Raw genomic sequence first — 19,510 nt, 5'->3', positions numbered from 1 at the left:
GACCGTGTGACACAGAAGCTACCAGGTGCAAAAGAACGTTACCAACAAAATGAAGTGGCACATTCCATATACATAAAGACAAAAACTCACTGAAAAAAATGTGGTCCGCACCGGCATCCTCCATTGTACGCATTTTTTGCTGGGGATTGCTGTTGTCTGCAGAGGAATTGCTCACCCGGTTATAGACGCGCTACAGTGTCTGGGTTTGGAGCATTTCCACCCGTTTAGGCCACTTTTTTCAGTGAGTTTTTTACATACAGTTGTGTTCAAAATAATAGCAGTCAGACATCACTAACCTGATCAATCACTGTTTTTGGTAGAAATGATATTTCTACATGGCAAATAATTTACTAGCAGGTATAGTAGAGTAATAGAAATCCAACAGACCCAACAGTCATGACATGCATGCTGCTGATTCTGTGTAATTGAATCACTAATTGAAAAGGGGCGTGTTCAAAATAATAGCAGTGTGGAGTTCAATTAGTGAGGTCATTCATTCTTTGAAAAACAGGTGGCAATTATACCCCTTATTTAAGGAAGGAAGGCAGAATATGTTGTACATGCTGGTTACAGTGCATTTCTCTCAGAAATTCTGAGGAAAATGGGTCGTTCCAGACATTGTTCAGAAGAACGGTGTACCTAGATTAAAAATTTGATTGGAAAACATATAAAGAAGTGCAGAAATTGATAGACTGCTCAGCTAAAATGATCGCAAATGCTTTAAAATGGCAACCAAAACCTGAAAGACGTGGAAGAAAGCGAAACACTACCATTCGAATGGATAGAAGAATAGCCAAAATGGCAAGGACTTAGCCAACAATCAGCTCCAGGAAGATCAAAGAAGGTCTAAAGTTACCTGTGTGAGTACTGTTACAATTAGAAGACGCCTATGTGAAGCCAAGCTATCTGCAAGAAACCCCCGCAAAGTCCCACTGTTGAAAAAAAGACATGTGCTGAAGAGGTTACAATTTGCCAAAGAGCACATTGACTGGCCTAAAGAGACATTTTGTGGCCTGATGAAAGTAAGATTGTTCTTTTTGGGTCTAGTGGCCAGAGACAGTTTGTGAGATGACAGTGAAGCATGGTGGCGCAAGCATCATGATATGGGGATGTTTCTCATACTACGTTTTTGGGCCTATTTATCGCATACCAGGGATCATGGATCAGTTTGAATACATCAGAATACTTGAAGAGGTCATGCTGCCTTATGCTGAAGAGGAAATGCCCTTGAAATGGGTGTTCCAACAAGACAACAACCCCAAACACACCAGTAAACGTGCAACATCTAGGTTCCAGACCCACAAGATTGACGGTATGGAGTGGTCAGCCCAATCCCTGGATCTTAATCCAATAGAAAACTTGTGGGGTGACATAAAAAATGCAGTTTCTGAGGCAAAACCAAGAAATGGAGAAGATCTGTGGAATGTAGTCCAATCATCCTGGGCTGGAATACCTGTTCACAGGGGCCAGAAGTTGGTTGACTCCATGCAACACAGATGTACAGCAGTTCTCAGAAACAGTGGTTATACAACTAAATATTAGTTAAGTGATTCAAAGGAAAGCAAAATCTTCAAACATTTTTCAGTTTATATAGTGAATGTTTGAGTTTGTAAAGAAGAATACAAACACTGCTATTTTTTTGAACAGTCTAATATTCACTTTTTTATTTTCTTTAGAAGAACAACACACATTTTGATATATTTTTCTTCATGTTTTGATTTGGAATAGAATGTGTAGTGTTCCCAATGCATTTGTGTATGTGGAAATAAAAGCGATTAGAAGGATTTTGAGCTTTATTCACTTTTTTAAACACACTGCTATTATTTTGAACACAACTGTATATATTGAAGTGTTAACACTGTAATTTGCTGTCATCATCTGTGAATTTCTAGAGTGAAGAAGAGCACAGGGGAGATCTTCTAATATAGCCGTACCAGATATTAGCGCATATTATTCATTCTTTATTACACTACTCTCTAAAAGAGGCAGTGCTGCCTATTGTTCTAGCAGAAGTGTGTGTGCATTAATGCAATACATTCATACAGCTACAAAAAAAAAAATGCAAGGAGCTGTAATGACAGCTGACAGCAACTACATACTCCATTCTCCATTTACAAGAAGAAAATCTCCACAGCACGTGGTCTTCTTATTATCATTTTATATTCAGCGGCTTTCATCACACTAAAACTATAATTACATTTTAGCCATTTACCAGATATAATTATAGAAAATTTCATAGGTTTCGCCAAGGTTCTGCCAACCATTGACTTTGATCTGATGCCACAAGATCAAAACGACAAACTAAAGACAAGTTAATTAATATAGCAGAGTTTCCTTAGGGCTACAGTACACACGGCGGTGTTACTTAATGGCTGGGAATTTGCAATAAGATTATGAATGGATAACTAAAGACGTAGGCATAAATAGCTGATAAAACACCATTGTCTCTTCATAATGTAGCAGTAGAAACATAATGTATATACAGCCTTTAACCCCTTAAGGACCGGGCTCATTTTCACCTTAAGGACCAGGCCATTTTTTGGAAATCTGACCAGTGTCACTTTAAGTGCTAATAAGTTTAAAACGCTTTGACTTATCCAGGCCATTCTGAGATTGTTTTTTCGTCACATATTGTACTTCATGACAGTGGTACAATGAAGTAAAAAAAATTATTTTTTTTTCACAAAAAAATACCTAATTTACTAAAAATTTGGAAAAATTTGCAAATTTCAAAGTTTCAGTTTCTCTACTTCTGTAATACATAGTAATACCCCAAAAAATTGTGATGACTTTACATTCCCCATATGTCTACTTCATGTTTGAATTATTTTGGGAATTATATTTTATTTTTTGGGGATGCTATAAGGCTTAGAAGTTTAGAAGCAAATCTTGAAATTTTTCTGAAATTTACAAAAACTAAATTTTTAGGGACCAGTTCAGGTCTGAAGTCGATTTGCTAGGCTTACATAATAGAAACCACCCAAAAATGACCCCATCTAAGAAACTACACCCCTCAAGGTATTCAAAACTGATTTTGCATACATTGTTAACCCTTTAGGTGTTGCACAAGAGTTATTGGCAAATGGGGAGGAAATTTGAGAATTTCATTTTTTTGTCTAATTTTTCATTTTAACCCATTTTTTCCACTAACAAAGCAAGGGTTAACAGACAAACAAGACTGTATCTTTATTGCCCTGACTCTGCCGTTTACAGAAATACCCAATATGTGGCAGTAAACTACTGTACGGCCACACAGCGGGGCGTAGAGTGAAAGGTGCACAGTTTGGTTTTTGGAAGGCTGATTTTTATGGACTGGTTTATTTACATCATGTCCCATTTGAAGCCCCCTGATGCACCCCTAGAGTAGAAACTCCCTAAAAGTGACCCCATCTAAGAAACTACACCCCTCAAGGTATTCAAAACTGATTTTACATACGTCTTTAACCCTTTAGGTGTTGCACAAGAGTTATTGGCAAATGGAGATGAAATTTGAGAATTTAATTTTTTTGCCTAATTTTCAATGTTAACCCATTTTTTCCACTAACAAAGCAAGGGTTAACAGCCAAACAAGACTGTATATTTATTGCCCTGACTCTGCAGTTCACAGAAACACCCCATATGTGGCCGTAAACTACTGTACGGGCACACGGCAGGGCGTAGAGTGAAAGGTGCGCCGTTTGGTTTTTGGAGGGCTAATTTTGCTGGACTGTTTTTTTGACACCATGTCCCATTTGAAGCCCCCCTGATGCACCCCTGGAGTAGAAACTCCATAAAAGTGACCCCATCTAAGAAACTACACCCCTCAAGTTATTCAAAACTGATTTTACATACGTCGTTAACCCTTTAGGTGTTGCACAAGAGTTATTGGCAAATGGGGAGGAAATTTGAGAATTTCATTTTTTTGTCTAATTTTTCATTTTAACCCATTTTTTCCACTAACAAAGTAAGGGTTAACAGACAAACAATACTGTATCTTTATTGCCCTGACTCTGCCGTTTACAGAAATACCCAATATGTGGCCGTAAACTACTGTACGGCCACACAGCGGGGCGTAGAGTGAAAGGTGCGCCGTTTGGTTTTTGGAAGGCTGATTTTTATGGACTGGTTTATTTACACCATGTCCCATTTGAAGCCCCCTGATGCACCCCTAGAGTAGAAACTCCCTAAAAGTGACCCCATCTAAGAAACTACACCCCTCAAGGTATTCAAAACTGATTTTACATACGTCATTAACCCTTTAGGTGTTGCACAAGAGTTATTGGCAAATGGAGATGAAATTTGCGAATTTAATTTTTTGGCCTAATTTTCAATTTTAACCCATTTTTTCCACTAACAAAGCAGGGGTTAACAGCCAAACAAGACTGTATCTTTATTTCCCTGACTCTGCTGTTCACAGAAACACCCCATATGTGGCCGTAAACTACTGTACGGGCACACGGCAGGGCGTAGAGTGAAAGGTGCGCCGTTTGGTTTTTGGAGGGCTAATTTTGCTGGACTGTTTTTTTGACACCATGTCCCATTTGAAGCCCCCCTGATGCACCCCTGGAGTAGAAACTCCATAAAAGTGACCCCATCTAAGAAACTACACCCCTCAAGGTATTCAAAACTGATTTTACATACGTCTTTAACCCTTTAGGTGTTGCACAAGAGTTATTGGCAAATGGAGATGAAATTTGAGAATTTCATTTTTTTGCCTAATTTTCCATTTTAACCCATTTTTTCCACTAACAAAGCAAGGGTTAACAGCCAAACAAGACTGTATCTTTATTGCCCTGACTCTGCTGTTCACAGAAACACCCCATATGTGGCCGTAAACTACTGTACGGGCACACGGCAGGGCGTAGAGTGAAAGGTGCGCCGTTTGGTTTTTGGAGGGCTAATTTTGCTGGACTGTTTTTTTGACACCATGTCCCATTTGAAGCCCCCTGATGCACCCCTGGAGTAGAAACTCCATAAAAGTGACCCCATCTAAGAAACTACACCCCTCAAGGTATTCAAAACTGATTTTACATACGTCTTTAACCCTTTAGGTGTTGCACAAGAGTTATTGGCAAATGGAGATGAAATTTGAGAATTTCATTTTTTTGCCTAATTTTCAATTTTAACCCATTTTTTCCACTAACAAAGCAAGGGTTAACAGCCAAACAAGACTGTATCTTTATTTCCCTGACTCTGCCGTTTACAGAAACACCCCATACGTGGCCGTAAACTGCTGTATGGTAGAATAAAACAACACCCGTCAAGGTATTCATCTAGGGGTGTAATGAGAATTTTTAGCTTTGTTATGGGTTTTATTAGAATGCCAATTGAAATGTGGAGAAACGGGAAATTAGAATTTTTACCAGCATACAGTTTCAAGGGGGTGTTTTATAAAATGATCAAAGGGGGTTTAGTTAAAAGTCAACAGAGGTGTGGTAGATTCTAAAGCAATCTTTTATGCAAAGACCTGGCTTTGAGGGGCACGTCTCACAATGATGAATTGTGTCTTTCCTGATTCCATTTCTGGAGCATACCCGACACCTTTTTTGTGGCCTTCTCCGTGTCTCTGTGGGGGGAACTACCCCAGGGAAATGCTGTCCTCGTATTATTCTGCTCTCACTTCCTGTGGCCCTGCTCCCTTCCCCTTCCTGTTCCCCAAATAAAAAGTTCTTTATTACTTTTTCTTGAAAGTGCAGGAATTTTCCTCTGTTTCCTGCACTTCTGTAAATTACAAAAGCATTATAGAGGGCAATTTGCGTCAGGTGCAATGCCAATTTTTTATACCATGCCCGAGTTTTGCGGAGGGCACTGTATGGTTGCAGTACCTGGTCTGACAGATCCACCCCTCCCATAAACTTATTATAGTCCTGGATGCTCACAGGTTTGGGGACTGATTCTGTGGATCCACGTACTGTAACAGGGGTTGATCTGTCGGCATGTATGGTAGTAAGTACAAAGACGTCACGCTTGTCTTTGTACTTAACAAGCATCATGTTATCATTGCAAACTGCCATGCTTTCCCTCACTCTTATCCTTTGGTCTATAAAATTTTTAGGCAGATGTTTTTGGTTTCGTCTGATAGTACCGCATGCAACAGTGTCTCTGGAAAACAGGCATTTCAGTAGTGGGACACTTGTGTAGAAGTTGTCAAGGTACAAGTTGTACCCTTGACCTAGCAGGGGGTGAATCAAGTCCCATACTATTTTTCCTGCTATTCCAAGGAGAGGTGGGCACTCTGGGGGTTCAATTTTTGAATCTTTTCCCTCGTAAACTCTAAATTTATGTGTATAGCCACTTTGGCTTTCACATAGTTTGTAGAGTTTGATGCCATATCTGGCCCGTTTGTTGGGCAGGTATTGGCGAAAATGCAGTCTGCCCTTGAAGTGCACAAGGGATTCATCAATGGACAGATGCTTTTGGGGGGTGTAGACCTGGGCAAACTTGAGATTATAATGATCTATAATGGGCCGAATTTTGTATAAACGATCGTATCCAGGATCATTAGGGGGTGGACAATCTGCATTATTGTTATAATGTAGAAATTTCAGGAGACTTTCGAATCGGGTCCTGGACATAATGCTGCGGTATAGTGGTGTGATGTAGAAGGTCATTACTCCAATATGACCGTAGTGATGGTTTTTTAATTATCCCCATATTAAGTATTAGACCCCAAAATTTTTTCATCTCCAAAGGGGTCGTGGGAGTCCACTGAAGGGGTCTTGCATAGTATGAGTTGGGGTGGGCGGCTAAAAATTGATTGGCATAAATATTAGTTTGCTCCACTATCATGTCTATCAATTCATCAGAAATAAAAAGGTGGAAAAAATCAGCTTCCGTGAAACCCGCAGTGTTCACATGAATGCCTGTAGTGGCCGTAAAGTCCGGCCACTGAGGTACAAAGTTAGTAGCAGAAGTCCAGCTGGGGTCATTTGTAGAAGCTGATGCGCTGCTAACTCTACTGCGTCTGTGAGAGGGTTCGTCAACTGAGGAATCAGATGAAGAGCTATACACAAGAAAAGATTCTTCTTCTCCACTGTCAGCGTCAGACTCTGAGGCAAGTATTTCATAAGCCTCCTCAGCGCTGTACACCCGTTGAGACATTTTGTAAAATTTATATATATATATATATATATATATATATATATATTCAGAAAAAAATGGAAAAATAAAATTGTGGAGCTTTATATCACTGGTAGAAGATAGAGGTTCGGAGGTATGGGGGGGTTTGAAACAGAGTATTTATAATCGGGGACAAGTACGGACGTCCCCAATATTTTTTTATTATTTATTTATTTATTTATTATTATTTTTTTTTAATTTTACATTTTTTTATTTCAATAAACGTCTAACTTACCCTAAAACAAGAGCTCTAACCCTAATAACTCCCTAACTAACCCTAATGATTTGCCAAAAACAAGTATGGATGACAGGGACTGGGGTGCTGATGTACTGTCACTATTGGCAGACAGCACACAGGCACAGGGTCACAGGGGACTAATAAGTGGGGTGATGAAGGGCACAGGAGACAAATGAGGGGTGATGAGGATCACAAGGGACAGATGAGGGGCACTTTTGGTGTGTGTGTGTTTTATCACAGGTCTAACTGCACTGCCTCCAACTTCTCTGACTGAAATGACAGGATCGAAGGTGAGAGATAGCGTCCTGTACATAACTCATTGTGATTGGTCCTAACTGTGGACCAATCACAATGAATTATGTTCAGACAGCTATTTCTCATCTCCGATCCTCTCATTTCAGCGACAGCCGGGTGCCAGAAGAGGAGGAGATGTGTGCGCGCATGCGCACACGCGTGAGATCGCTCTTTTGAACGAACGGGATCTGCGGCGGTGATCTGCGGCCGGGACCACTGCTGATCGGTCCCTGGCAGTCAAGGGGGAGATGTTTGGTCCCCAATACAGCACGGTAATATGCGCATCAGGTGCGCGATCTCGGCAGGGGAGCATTTAAATGAACGCCGTGCATGTACGGCGTTCTGCGTTCTGGCACAGTTTTCCCCGCCGTACATGCACGGCGTTCTGCGCTAAGGGGTTAATGTGAAGCACTGTACATTGTATACAGTGTCAACACCAAACCTCAGTATAATACAGTATGCTGAAGGAGAATTAACCAATTGAAGCCCCAGGCCATTTATTCCTCCCCTTCCTCAAAAAAGGCGTATTTTTTAAGTCTTTGAGTCATAGCTATTTTTTCAGTTCAGGAAATATTTTTTGTGTAATTTTTCAGTGATTTATGGAGCTTTATTTGTTATGGAAACATAGAAACATAGAATGTGTCGGGAGATAAGAACCATTTGGCCCATCTAGTCTGCCCAATATACTAAATACTATGGATAGCCCCTGGCCCTATCTTATATGAAGGATGGCCTTATGCCTATCCCATGCATGCTTAAACTCCTCCACTGTATTTGCAGCTGCCACTTCTGCAGGAAGGCTATTCCATGCATCCACTACTCTCTCAGTAAAGTAATACTTCCTGATATTACTTTTAAACCTTTGCCCCTCTAATTTAAAACTATGTCCTCTTGTAGCAGTTTTTCTTCTTTTAAATATTCTTTCCTCTTTTACCTGGTTGATTCCCTTTATGTATTTAAAAGTTTCCATCATATCCCCTCTGTCTCGTCTTTCTTCCAAGCTATACATGTTAAGGTCCTTTAAAGGGTTTCTATCACTTCATATGACATAATTAGCTGGCAGACACTAGCGATCTGCTAGTGTCTGCTCTGGCCAACCATCCTACTATAATCACTTGTGGGGCAGCGGTTTTGCTAAAAAACTAACTTTTATAAATATGCTAATGAGCCTCTAGGTGCTATGTGGGCGTCATTAGCACCTAGAGGCTCCGTCTACCTTCATACACAGCGGCCGCCCAGCACGTCCCTCCAGCCCGCCCATGTCCTCCTCCGTGTGACGCAGCGGCCGAATTCTCGCGCATGCGCCGTGCGCGGCTGTATTCGGCGCATTAGAGATGTCTGAGCTCGGAGCGGTCAGACATTCAATGCGCATGCGCCGAATACAGCCGCGCATGCGCATTGAATGTCTGACCGCTCCGAGCTCAGACATCTCTAATGCGCCGAATACAGCCGCGCACGGCGCATGCGCGAGAATTCGGCCGCTGCGTCACACGGAGGAGGACATGGGCGGGCTGGAGGGACGTGCTGGGCGGCCGCTGTGTATGAAGGTAGACGGAGCCTCTAGGTGCTAATGACGCCCACATAGCACCTAGAGGCTCATTAGCATATTTATAAAAGTTAGTTTTTTAGCTAAACCGCTGCCCCACAAGTGATTATAGTAGGATGGTTGGCCAGAGCAGACACTAGCAGATCGCTAGTGTCTGCCAGCTAATTATGTCATATGAAGTGATAGAAACCCTTTAATCTTTCCTGGTAAGTTTTATCCTGCAATCCATGTACCAGTTTAGTAGCTCTTCTCTGAACTCTCTCCAAAGTATCAATATCCTTCTGGAGATATGGCCTCCAGTACTGCGCACAATGCTCCAAATGAGGTCTCACTAGTGCTCTGTAGAGCGGCATGAGCACCTCCCTCCTTCTACTGGTAATGCCTCTCCCTACCCACCCAAGCATTCTGCTAGCATTTCCTGCTGCTCTGTGACATTGTCTGCCTACCTTTAAGATTTCTGAAATAATGATCCCTAAATCCCTTTCCTCAGATACTGAGGTTAGGACTGTATCACTGATTTTATATTCTGCTCTTGGGTTTTTACGTCCCAGGTGCATTATCTTGCACTTATCAACATAAAATTTTAGTTGCCAGATTTTTGACCATTCCTCTAGTTTTCCTAAGTCCTTTTCCATTTGGTGTATTCCTCCAGGAACATCAACCCTGTTACAAATCTTTGTGTCATCAGCAAAAAGACACACCTTACCATTGAGGCCTTCTGCAATTTCGCTGATAAAGATATTAAACAATATGGGTCCCAGAACAGATCCCTGAGGTACCCCACTGGTGACAAGACCATGGTCTGAATATACTCCATTGACTACAACCCTCTGTTGCCTGTCCCTCAGCCACTGCCTAATCCATTCAACAATATGGGAGTCCAAGCCCAAAGACTGCAATTTATTGATAAGCTTTCTATGTGGGACAGTATCAAAAGCCTTACTGAAGTCTAGATAAGCGATGTCTACTGCACCTCCTCCATCTATTATTTTAGTCACCCAATCAAAAAAATCAATAAGATTAGTTTGACATGATCTCCCTGAAGTAAACCCATGCTGTTTTTCATCTTTCAATCCATGGGATTTTAGATGGTCCACAATCCTCTCCTTAAGTATGGTTTTCATTAATTTCCCCACTATTGATGTCAGGCTTACTGGCCTATAGTTGCCCGATTCCTCCCTACTACCTTTCTTGTGAATGGGCACAATGGTTTTGCTAGTTCACCGCTGAGCTCTTTTAATAGCTTTGGGTGTATCCCATCAGGCCCCTGTGACTTGTTTGTATTAATTTTAGACAGTTGACTTAGAACCTCTTCCTCTGTAAAGACACATGCGTCAAAAGATTCATTAGTCTTCTTTCCCAACTGAGGTCCTTTTCCTTCATTTTCCTTTGTAAAAACTGAACAGAAGTATTCATTGAGGCAGTCAGCTAGTTCTTTATCTTCTTCCATATACCTTCCTTCTTTAGTTTTTAATTTGGTAATTCCTTGTTTTAGTTTCCTTTTTTCATTTATGTATTTGTTTTGTTTGTTTTTCATTTTTTATACCCAGGAAAATGTAAATAAAAGGAAAAAAAGTTTGTGCAACTAAAATCCTTTTTTTTTCAATTGTGTCCCCTTTCTTTAATACTCTTTTTTATATATGGAATGTATGGGTCAAGATCGCGGGAGGCGGGGCTAGAAGTTGTAATGTGGCGCGTGATAGCATTCTTATATTTTTTGTTTATTTATTTGGTTTTATCTTGGCGTTATTTTTTATTTATTTATTTTACACTTTGTGCTCCCTCCTCCCCATAAGGTCAAAAAAGACCTATGGGAAACATTTAAAGAGGTTGTCCGGTCCCAAAATCTAAATTCTTTTTATGTGCTCCTAAAACCCCTCACCATCCATACATAAGCCCCCAATACCTTTTTTTCATGTCTGAGCTTTCCTTCCCCCTGGAAGACATCACATTATCCTGGCAGATGTGTTTACTTTCTCCCCTTCTTGTTTTGTTGAATACATAACTTTATTGATACACAAGCCTGGCTGCACTGCACAGAGATGAGTCACAGGCTGGACACGCCCCCCCACACTGCTCTGCATGCAGCTGCCACACCCACTACAACTCCTGTGTCTATCTACACCCAAACATTAATCTACTTCTCACTCACTGTCTAAATCCCATCACTGACTGTCCACAGCGTCTGCCCTCACAGGTGTATCTAATCCTATCCTGTGTGATACAGCCTGCCGTCTGCAGGCTCTTCCCTCACCATCTCCAGAGTGTGAAAAACAGCTTGAATCAACAAACGTATCCAAACACATCTGTATCTAATCCTATCCTGTATTTGTGCCTGATACACATCCTGTTGTGTGCGATACTGCCTGCTGAAGTGTATATCTAATCCCATTTACTATGATACTGCCTGCTGAAGTGTGTATCTAATCCCATTTACTATGATACTGCCTGCTGAAGTGTGTATCTAATCCCATCTTTTACAATACTGCCTGCTAAACTGTCTATCTAATCCCATTTTGTATGGCACAGCCTGCTGACTGGTGTATCTAATGCTATCTTGTATTATCCTGCCTGCTGAGCTGTGTATCTAAACACTTATGCACCCGACCATATCCATTTTGCGATCCACATTTTTTTGCACTCCCATTGAGTTCTATGGATTCGAGGTCCTCATTTTGAAGACCAGAATAGGACATGTTCTGTCTTTACTGGAAATGACATACAGATGTAAAAAAAAAACACTGATGACGTCCATTTGCTTTCCATATCTGTATGCCAGTTCTGTGAAAGATAGAACATGTCCTATTCTGGTCCTCATAATGCAGATCTAAAACCCATAGAACTCAATGGGACTGCAAAAAAATGTGAATCGCACACGGACAGTAACCTTATTTTGTGGATCCGCGACATGCAGACCGCAAAACAGATACGGTTCTGTGTACGAGCCCTATCACTTATACTCCGCCCCCATAACAGTGACATCCACAATGCCCCCATAACAGTGACATCCACAGTGCCCCCATAACAGTGACATCCACAGTGCTCCCATAACAGTGACATCCACACAGCGCACCCATAATAGTGACATCCACAGCGCACCCATAATAGTGACATCCACAGCACCCCCATAACAGTGACATCCACTGCGCCCCCATAACAGTGACATCCACAGTGCTCCCATAACAGTGACATCCACAGTGCCCCCATAACAGTGACATCCACACATTGCACCCATAATAGTGACATCCACATTGCACCCATAATAGTGACATCCACAGCGCACCCATAATAGTGACATCCACAGCACCCCCATAACAGTGACATCCACTGCACCCCCATAACAGTGACATTCACAGCGCACCCATAATAGTGACATTCACAGCGCACCCATAATAGTGACATCCACGGCACCCCCATAACAGTGACATCCACGGCACCCCCATAACAGTGACATCCACGGCACCCCCATAACAGTGACATCCACGGCACCCCCATAACAGTGACATTCACAGTGCCCCCATAACAGTGACATCCACAGTGCCCCCATAACAGTGACATTCACAGCGCACCCATAATAGTGACATCCACAGTGCCCCCATAACAGTGACATTCACAGTGGTTCTGCTGTCCATACATACATGCCTCAGACACAGTGCTGTTATGTCACAACAATACATAGTGCACCAATCAGTAATATCTACTCAGACCTGATAAAATGTGAAGTTGCACGTATTGCGCCAAAATATGTGCATTGTTAATTGCCGATTTGTGCAATCGCCAATATATTGGATCACTCTAACTGCATATGAAGCTATTGTAATGTTCTGCCGTGCCAATTTTCTCCAGTCTCAGGAAACTTCTAGCAGCTTGGAAAATGTAGCAAAAGTGACCCACGCCTGTGTTGTGCTCTCATTACACGAATATCACATTGCCGATTTTCGCAATCAAGAAAATAATCGCAAATTCTTGAATTTGCAAATTTATTCCAAATATTCACAAAATATTGCGAATTTGAATATTGCTTCTGCTGCTCATCACTAATCTCTATACACAATGCTTATTGAGTGCTGTGTATGCAGTGGCGGGGATGACAGAGATGCCTTCTCTATGGGGAGCCCTGCTGTCGGTGACCGTTGGCTCACCGCTCCAGAAGCTGCAATCTCTACAAGGACGCTTAGAAACATCCATGCAGAGGTAAGTGCAGACAGCTTGGCTTTATACTAAACAGGTGATCAGCAAGCAGGTACAGAAAATATTAAACTTATGGCAATTCTGTTTGTTTTACTTAAAGCGAGATTACTATTATTTCCATTCAGTTGTGGCAGCCATTTTTGAAAAATTGACAACAGGAAGTACAGCCATATTGATTGCCACTTTCAAATTAGCTTCTCGGAAATGTACTATAAGTCACACTGACCATTAGTAAAGGTAGTTCAAAAGCGACAACCTAAACAGCTATAGAAACCCTGGGCAGATAAGTACAAGTTGCAAGAATGCATAGGGTGATAGAAGTACAGTGTATAGGTATTTTAAATATAGGAGTATTATTTTTTATTTATGTTGCGTACATTATATAGATAAGCATAGACGTTTGGATTTTGCCATAATGAATAGCTATAACTGTCAGAGGACTTGCATTGATATTTTTGTGATTTACTTCAATGGAAATGTAATCAAACCAATTGTATATGCAATGATGATTTGTATATTGCGTGTTTCAAATCTAAATAAAGAGAAATAAAAAAAATAAAAATGAAAACCAAAAATGGCTGTACTTCCTGCTGTCACTTTGTTACTGTAGGCAAAGATGGAACTGAATGGAAAAAATATGCAAGGTTGAATTTATAGGGCCACAATATGGCCACATTCTAGTGTCCATTTACATAGAAACATAGAAACATAGAATGTGTCAGCAGATAAGAACCATTTGGCCCATCTAGTCTGCCCAATATACTGAGTACTATGGATAGCCCCTGGCCCTATCTTATATGAAGGATGGCCTTATGCCTATCCCATGCATGCTTAAACTCCTCCACTGTATTTGCAGCTGCCACTTCTGCAGGAAGGCTATTCCATGCATCCACTACTCTCTCAGTAAAGTAATACTTCCTGATATTACTTTTAAACCTTTGCCCCTCTAATTTAAAACTATGTCCTCTTGTAGCAGTTTTTCTTCTTTTAAATATTCTTTCCTCTTTTACCTTGTTGATTCCCTTTATGTATTTAAAAGTTTCTATCATATCCCCTCTGTCTCGTCTTTCTTCCAAGCTATACATGTTAAGGTCCTTTATTCTTTCCTGGTAAGTTTTATCCTGCAATCCATGTACCAGTTTAGTAGCTCTTCTCTGAACTCTCTCCAAAGTATCAATATCCTTCTGGAGATATGGTCTCCAGTACTGAGCACAATACTCCAAATGAGGTCTCACTAGTGCTCTGTAGAGCGGCATGAGCACCTCCCTCTTTCTACTGGTAATGCCTCTCCCTATACACCCAAGCATTCTGCTAGCATTTCCTGCTGCTCTGTGACATTGTCTGCCTACCTTTTAAGTCTTCTGAAATAATGATCCCTAAATCCCTTTCCTCAGATACTGAGGTTAGGACTGTATCACTGATTTTATATTCTGCTCTTGGGTTTTTACATCCCAGGTGCATTATCTTGCACTTATCAACATAAAATTTTAGTTGCCAGATTTTTGACCATTCCTCTAGTTTTCCTAAATCTTTTTCCATTTGGTGTATTCCTCCAGGAACATCAACCCTGTTACAAATCTTTGTGTCATCAGCAAAAAGACACACCTTACCATTGAGGCCTTCTGCAATTTCGCTGACAAAGATATTAAACAATATGGGTCCCAGAACAGATCCCTGAGGTACCCCACTGGTAACAAGACCTTGGTCTGAATATACTCCATTGACTACAACCCTCTGTTGCCTGTACCTCAGCCACTGCCTAATCCATTCAACAATATGGGAGTCCAAGCCCAATGACTGCACTTTATTGATAAGCCTTCTATGTGGGACAGTATCAAAAGCCTTACTGAAGTCTAGATAAGCGATGTCTACTGCACCTCCTCCATCTATTATTTTAGTCACCCAATCAAAAAAATCAATAAGATTAGTTTGACATGATCTCCCTGAAGTAAACCCATGCTGTTTTTCATCTTTCAATCCATGGGATTTTAGATGTTCCACAATCCTCCCCTTAAGTATGGTTTCCATTAATTTCCCCACTATTGAGGTCAGGCTTACTGGCCTATAGTTGCCCGATTCCTCCCTACTACCTTTCTTGTGAATGGGCACAACATTTGCTAATTTCCAATCTTCTGGGACGACTCCTGTTGCCAGTGATTAGTTAAATAAATCTGTTAATGGTTTTGCTAGTTCACCGCTGAGCTCTTTTAATAGCTTTGGGTGTATCCCATCAGGCCCCTGTGACTTATTTGTATTAATTTTAGACAGTTGACTTAGAACCTCTTCCTCTGTAAAGACACATGCGTCAAAAGATTCATTAGTCTTCTTTCCCAACTGAGGTCCTTCTCCTTCATTTTCCTTTGTAAAAACTGAACAGAAGTATTCATTGAGGCAGTCAGCTAGTTCTTTATCATCTTCCATATACCTTCCTTCTTTAGTTTTTAATTTGGTAATTCCTTGTTTTAGTTTCCTTTTTTCATTTATGTATCTGAAGAATGCCTTATCGCCTTTTTTCCCTGACTGGGCTAATTTCTCTTCTGCCTGTGCTTTAGAAGCTCTTATAACTTGTTTGGCCTCTCTCTGCCTAATCTTATAAATTTGCCTGTCATCATCATTTTGTTTTGTTTTTTATAATTCCTAAATGCTATCTTTTTGTTTTTAATGATTTTGGCCACTTCTGCTGAGTACCACAGTGGTCTGTTCCTTTTTTTGCTTTTACTGACAAGCCTAATGCAATCTTCTGTTGCCTTCAATAGTGCCACTTTTAAGTAGTCCCATTTCTCCTGGACTCCAATGAAACTGTTCCAGTCTGATAGGGACTCGTATACCACTAATCTAATTTTAGAAAAGTCTGTTTTTCTAAAATCTAAAACTTTTGCTTTTGTGTGGTGTGACTCAGTCACTGTACTTATAGTAAACCACACTGACTGGTGATCACTAGATCCCAAGCTTTCCCCTACAGTAATATCAGATACCAAATTCCCATATGTGAATACTAAATCTAAAATGGCCTCCTTCCGGGTTGGCTCCTCCACTACTTGCTGTAGAGATAATCCCAGTAGGGAATTTAGAATATATGTACTCTTGGCAGAACTAGCTATTTTGATTTTCCAGTTTATATCTGGAAGATTGAAGTCTCCCATAATGATAACTTCCCCCTTCAATGTCATTATAGCTATTTCCTCAACTAGTAGATCATCTAATTCTTTGACTTGGGTAGGTGGTCTATATATAACACCTACACGAGTTACCTTATGATTATCAAGCTGCAAGGTAACCCAAACTGACTCTAAATTGTTCTCGCTAACTTGTATCAAATTCGATTTTATGCTATCTTTCACATACAGGGCCACCCCTCCCCCCTTCTTGCCTTCTCTGTCTTTCCTGTATAGAGAGAACCCTGGTATTGATATATCCCAGTCATTACTCCCCTTGAACCACGTCTCAGTAACAGCCACTACATCTATATTCTCAGATGCCATTATAACCTCAAGCTCATTGATCTTATTCCCTAGACTGCGAGCATTTGTAGACAAGACTCTGAGCTTGTCATTTCTTAACCTTTGTGCTACTGGCCTCTTCTGGCATTGTTCCGGGGGGCAGTCGGACTGCTGGATTATCACTCTTTTTCCCCCCTTTCCTAGTTTAAATGCTTCTTAGCAAATACTTCGAACTGTTCACCGAGGACATTCGTTCCCTTGAGAGAAAGATGCAAACCATCTTTCTTGTACAGTTCTTTTCCAGTCCAACAAGAGCTATCATGAGACACAAAGCCAAACCCTTGGTTCAGACACCATTCACCAAGCCATACATTGAATTCCTTAATGCGCATCTTCCTGTCATGCTGAAGGTTATGCACAGGCAAAACTGCAGAGAATGAAACAGTTGATGCAACCTCCCGTATATCCTTTCCAAGTGTATGAAAAGCTTCTTTCACCTTTGAAACCTCATTGCAAGCCAGATCGTTTGTCCCAAGATGGAGAATAACATCCACTTCCCTTTCCTGCTTTGCTTGCCTAACTATATTTAGGATCCGTCGTCTATCCCTGCTAGCGGTAGCACCAGGGAGACATCTCACAACACCATTCTCCTCAAACTTCACACCTCTTATGATGGAATCGCCCACCAACAGCTGCTTACTATCAATCCTCACCTTCTCCTTTTTGTCTTTGGCTGCAGTCTTGCATACTTTAGGCATGGGAGATGATTGTTTCTCACCCACTGTGCTTGAGCCATCCTCCATGTTGCTCTTGCACTCTGAAAGTGCAGCAAATGAATTATGGAGAGCCACAGACTGTGGGACATGCCTTCTATTTACAACTCTCAGTCTACCTGAACCTACAGTAACCCATCTTCCATTTCTAGGGGGCCTTTGTGGCAGTGGCCAGTTTGTTTAGTGGTTAATTTAAAAATCTCATATTTCAAAAAGGTAATTTCCTGCTGCATTATGGAGAGCTGTCTACAGATCAGACAGTATCCAAACCTTTGAAGAGTGGAACCTGAAATAAAAGCACAACAATTCCTGCACAGAACCAGATCTGCCATTGTAAAGAGGGGAAAGATTTTAAACAAACAAATCTTACTTGTTTAGATTGTATCCACCTCCAGATTACCTCCTGAGTATCTCCTGAATATCTCCAATGCACTTCTACAGCAGCACTTGAACTAGCAGCCTTGGAAAAGCAGCAAGCTATTTGACAGCAGAAATATCTGATCCCTCACAGGGGTCCCATAAATATAAATAAACACATCTCATTCTTTCTGCATACTTCTCATCACCACGGACAAGGACTGTCATATTTTGTTCACAGTCTTTACAAGAATAGCCCTGTTCCCAATTCTATTTTCAGAATACAGACTTACTGTACATACAGAACTGAAGTTTTCAGTACTTTATTTTAAAGGGTCTCTGCACAAATAAAATGTCAAAAAGTGTCAGTATAGTATCTGTAGGTACAGTGGCGTAGCTAGAAATGATTGGACACCACAGCAAATTTTTGAATGGGGCCCCCCTCCCCCAGTAATTTTTTCACAACCCCTTCCTTTCATGCCGCCCCCATTCCTGTGGCTAGTAAAGATCGTTCTCTCAGACCAGGGTCGGCAGCTCTTCCATCCGTTCCTTACACTGTCTATACTGTCACTGTATATAATTTCATTGTGTAATACTGTTGAGGGGGCCCTGACAAAGTCTTTTAGTCCTCATCCACCTGGATGGGCCCCTGTCCTTCTGAGTCAGGGCCCCAAATCAGCCACTTCCCCTGCTTCCCCTATAGCTACACCCCTGTGTAGGTAGGTAGCAACATGGTCTCTAAGCTGTGCCTTTAGGAACAATTCATCGGAGGTGCAGCAAGCACTTTTCCCTCTAAACTGAGTTATTTGGAACTGAAAGAGATAAAAATTCCCAACACATCACCAGGTGAAGCTCTTCAAAGGCATATGTATCCTCATTAGTATGTTTTGACCCTCTCCTTTCCAAAGAGAGAGAACACTGGCTGCAAGGTGTCTGACCCCTGCTGATCTTATATTGATTTACTATCCTGAGGATCGGCCATCAATATGTGAATACCAGAAAACCCTTTTAAAGGGGTACTCTACTTTAGATAGCCCCTACTTGTCAATCATCTCTTAATAATAAGCTGAACATCCTTCACCTTGTTGGGACCCCATCAATCAGCTGTAATCTGTCAGAAGCTTGGTCGTAAGTGCTCAATTACTGTACCCTGCAGTTTCACCACAGAGCAGTTTCCTAATAGGATATATAAAAATGTTTTTTTTTTATACTGGATAATCCTTTTAATGCTTTTGCTCTGCAAGCCCCCTGCTCCTTCTATATTAATATTTCTTTAGCTGAAATTACCTAACATAATTTAAGAACATGCAAAAAAAAAAAGGTGAACAAACTTGATAAACATTTAGTGAGTACAAAACGTGTCAGTAGAAAGGCCTAGGCTACACCATGAGTTGCAGGTCTTAAAATCACACTTGACCTTGAATTTTTGGCAGAAAAATATAACATGTCTAGATTTTATGTGACAATGGCTGTTTGATATACCTTGACTTCCCTATTAGCATCTCATGTATCTATTCTTCATATACCAGTAAATGTGTTGTGGATGAAAAGAAGCTAAAATTACTAATCTATG

Source organism: Bufo bufo, chromosome 5 (assembly GCF_905171765.1).
Source record: "Bufo bufo chromosome 5, aBufBuf1.1, whole genome shotgun sequence".
NCBI lineage: Eukaryota > Metazoa > Chordata > Amphibia > Anura > Bufonidae > Bufo > Bufo bufo.
The sequence above is the reverse complement of the archived record's forward strand: the minus strand, read 5'-3'. Positions refer to the sequence as shown.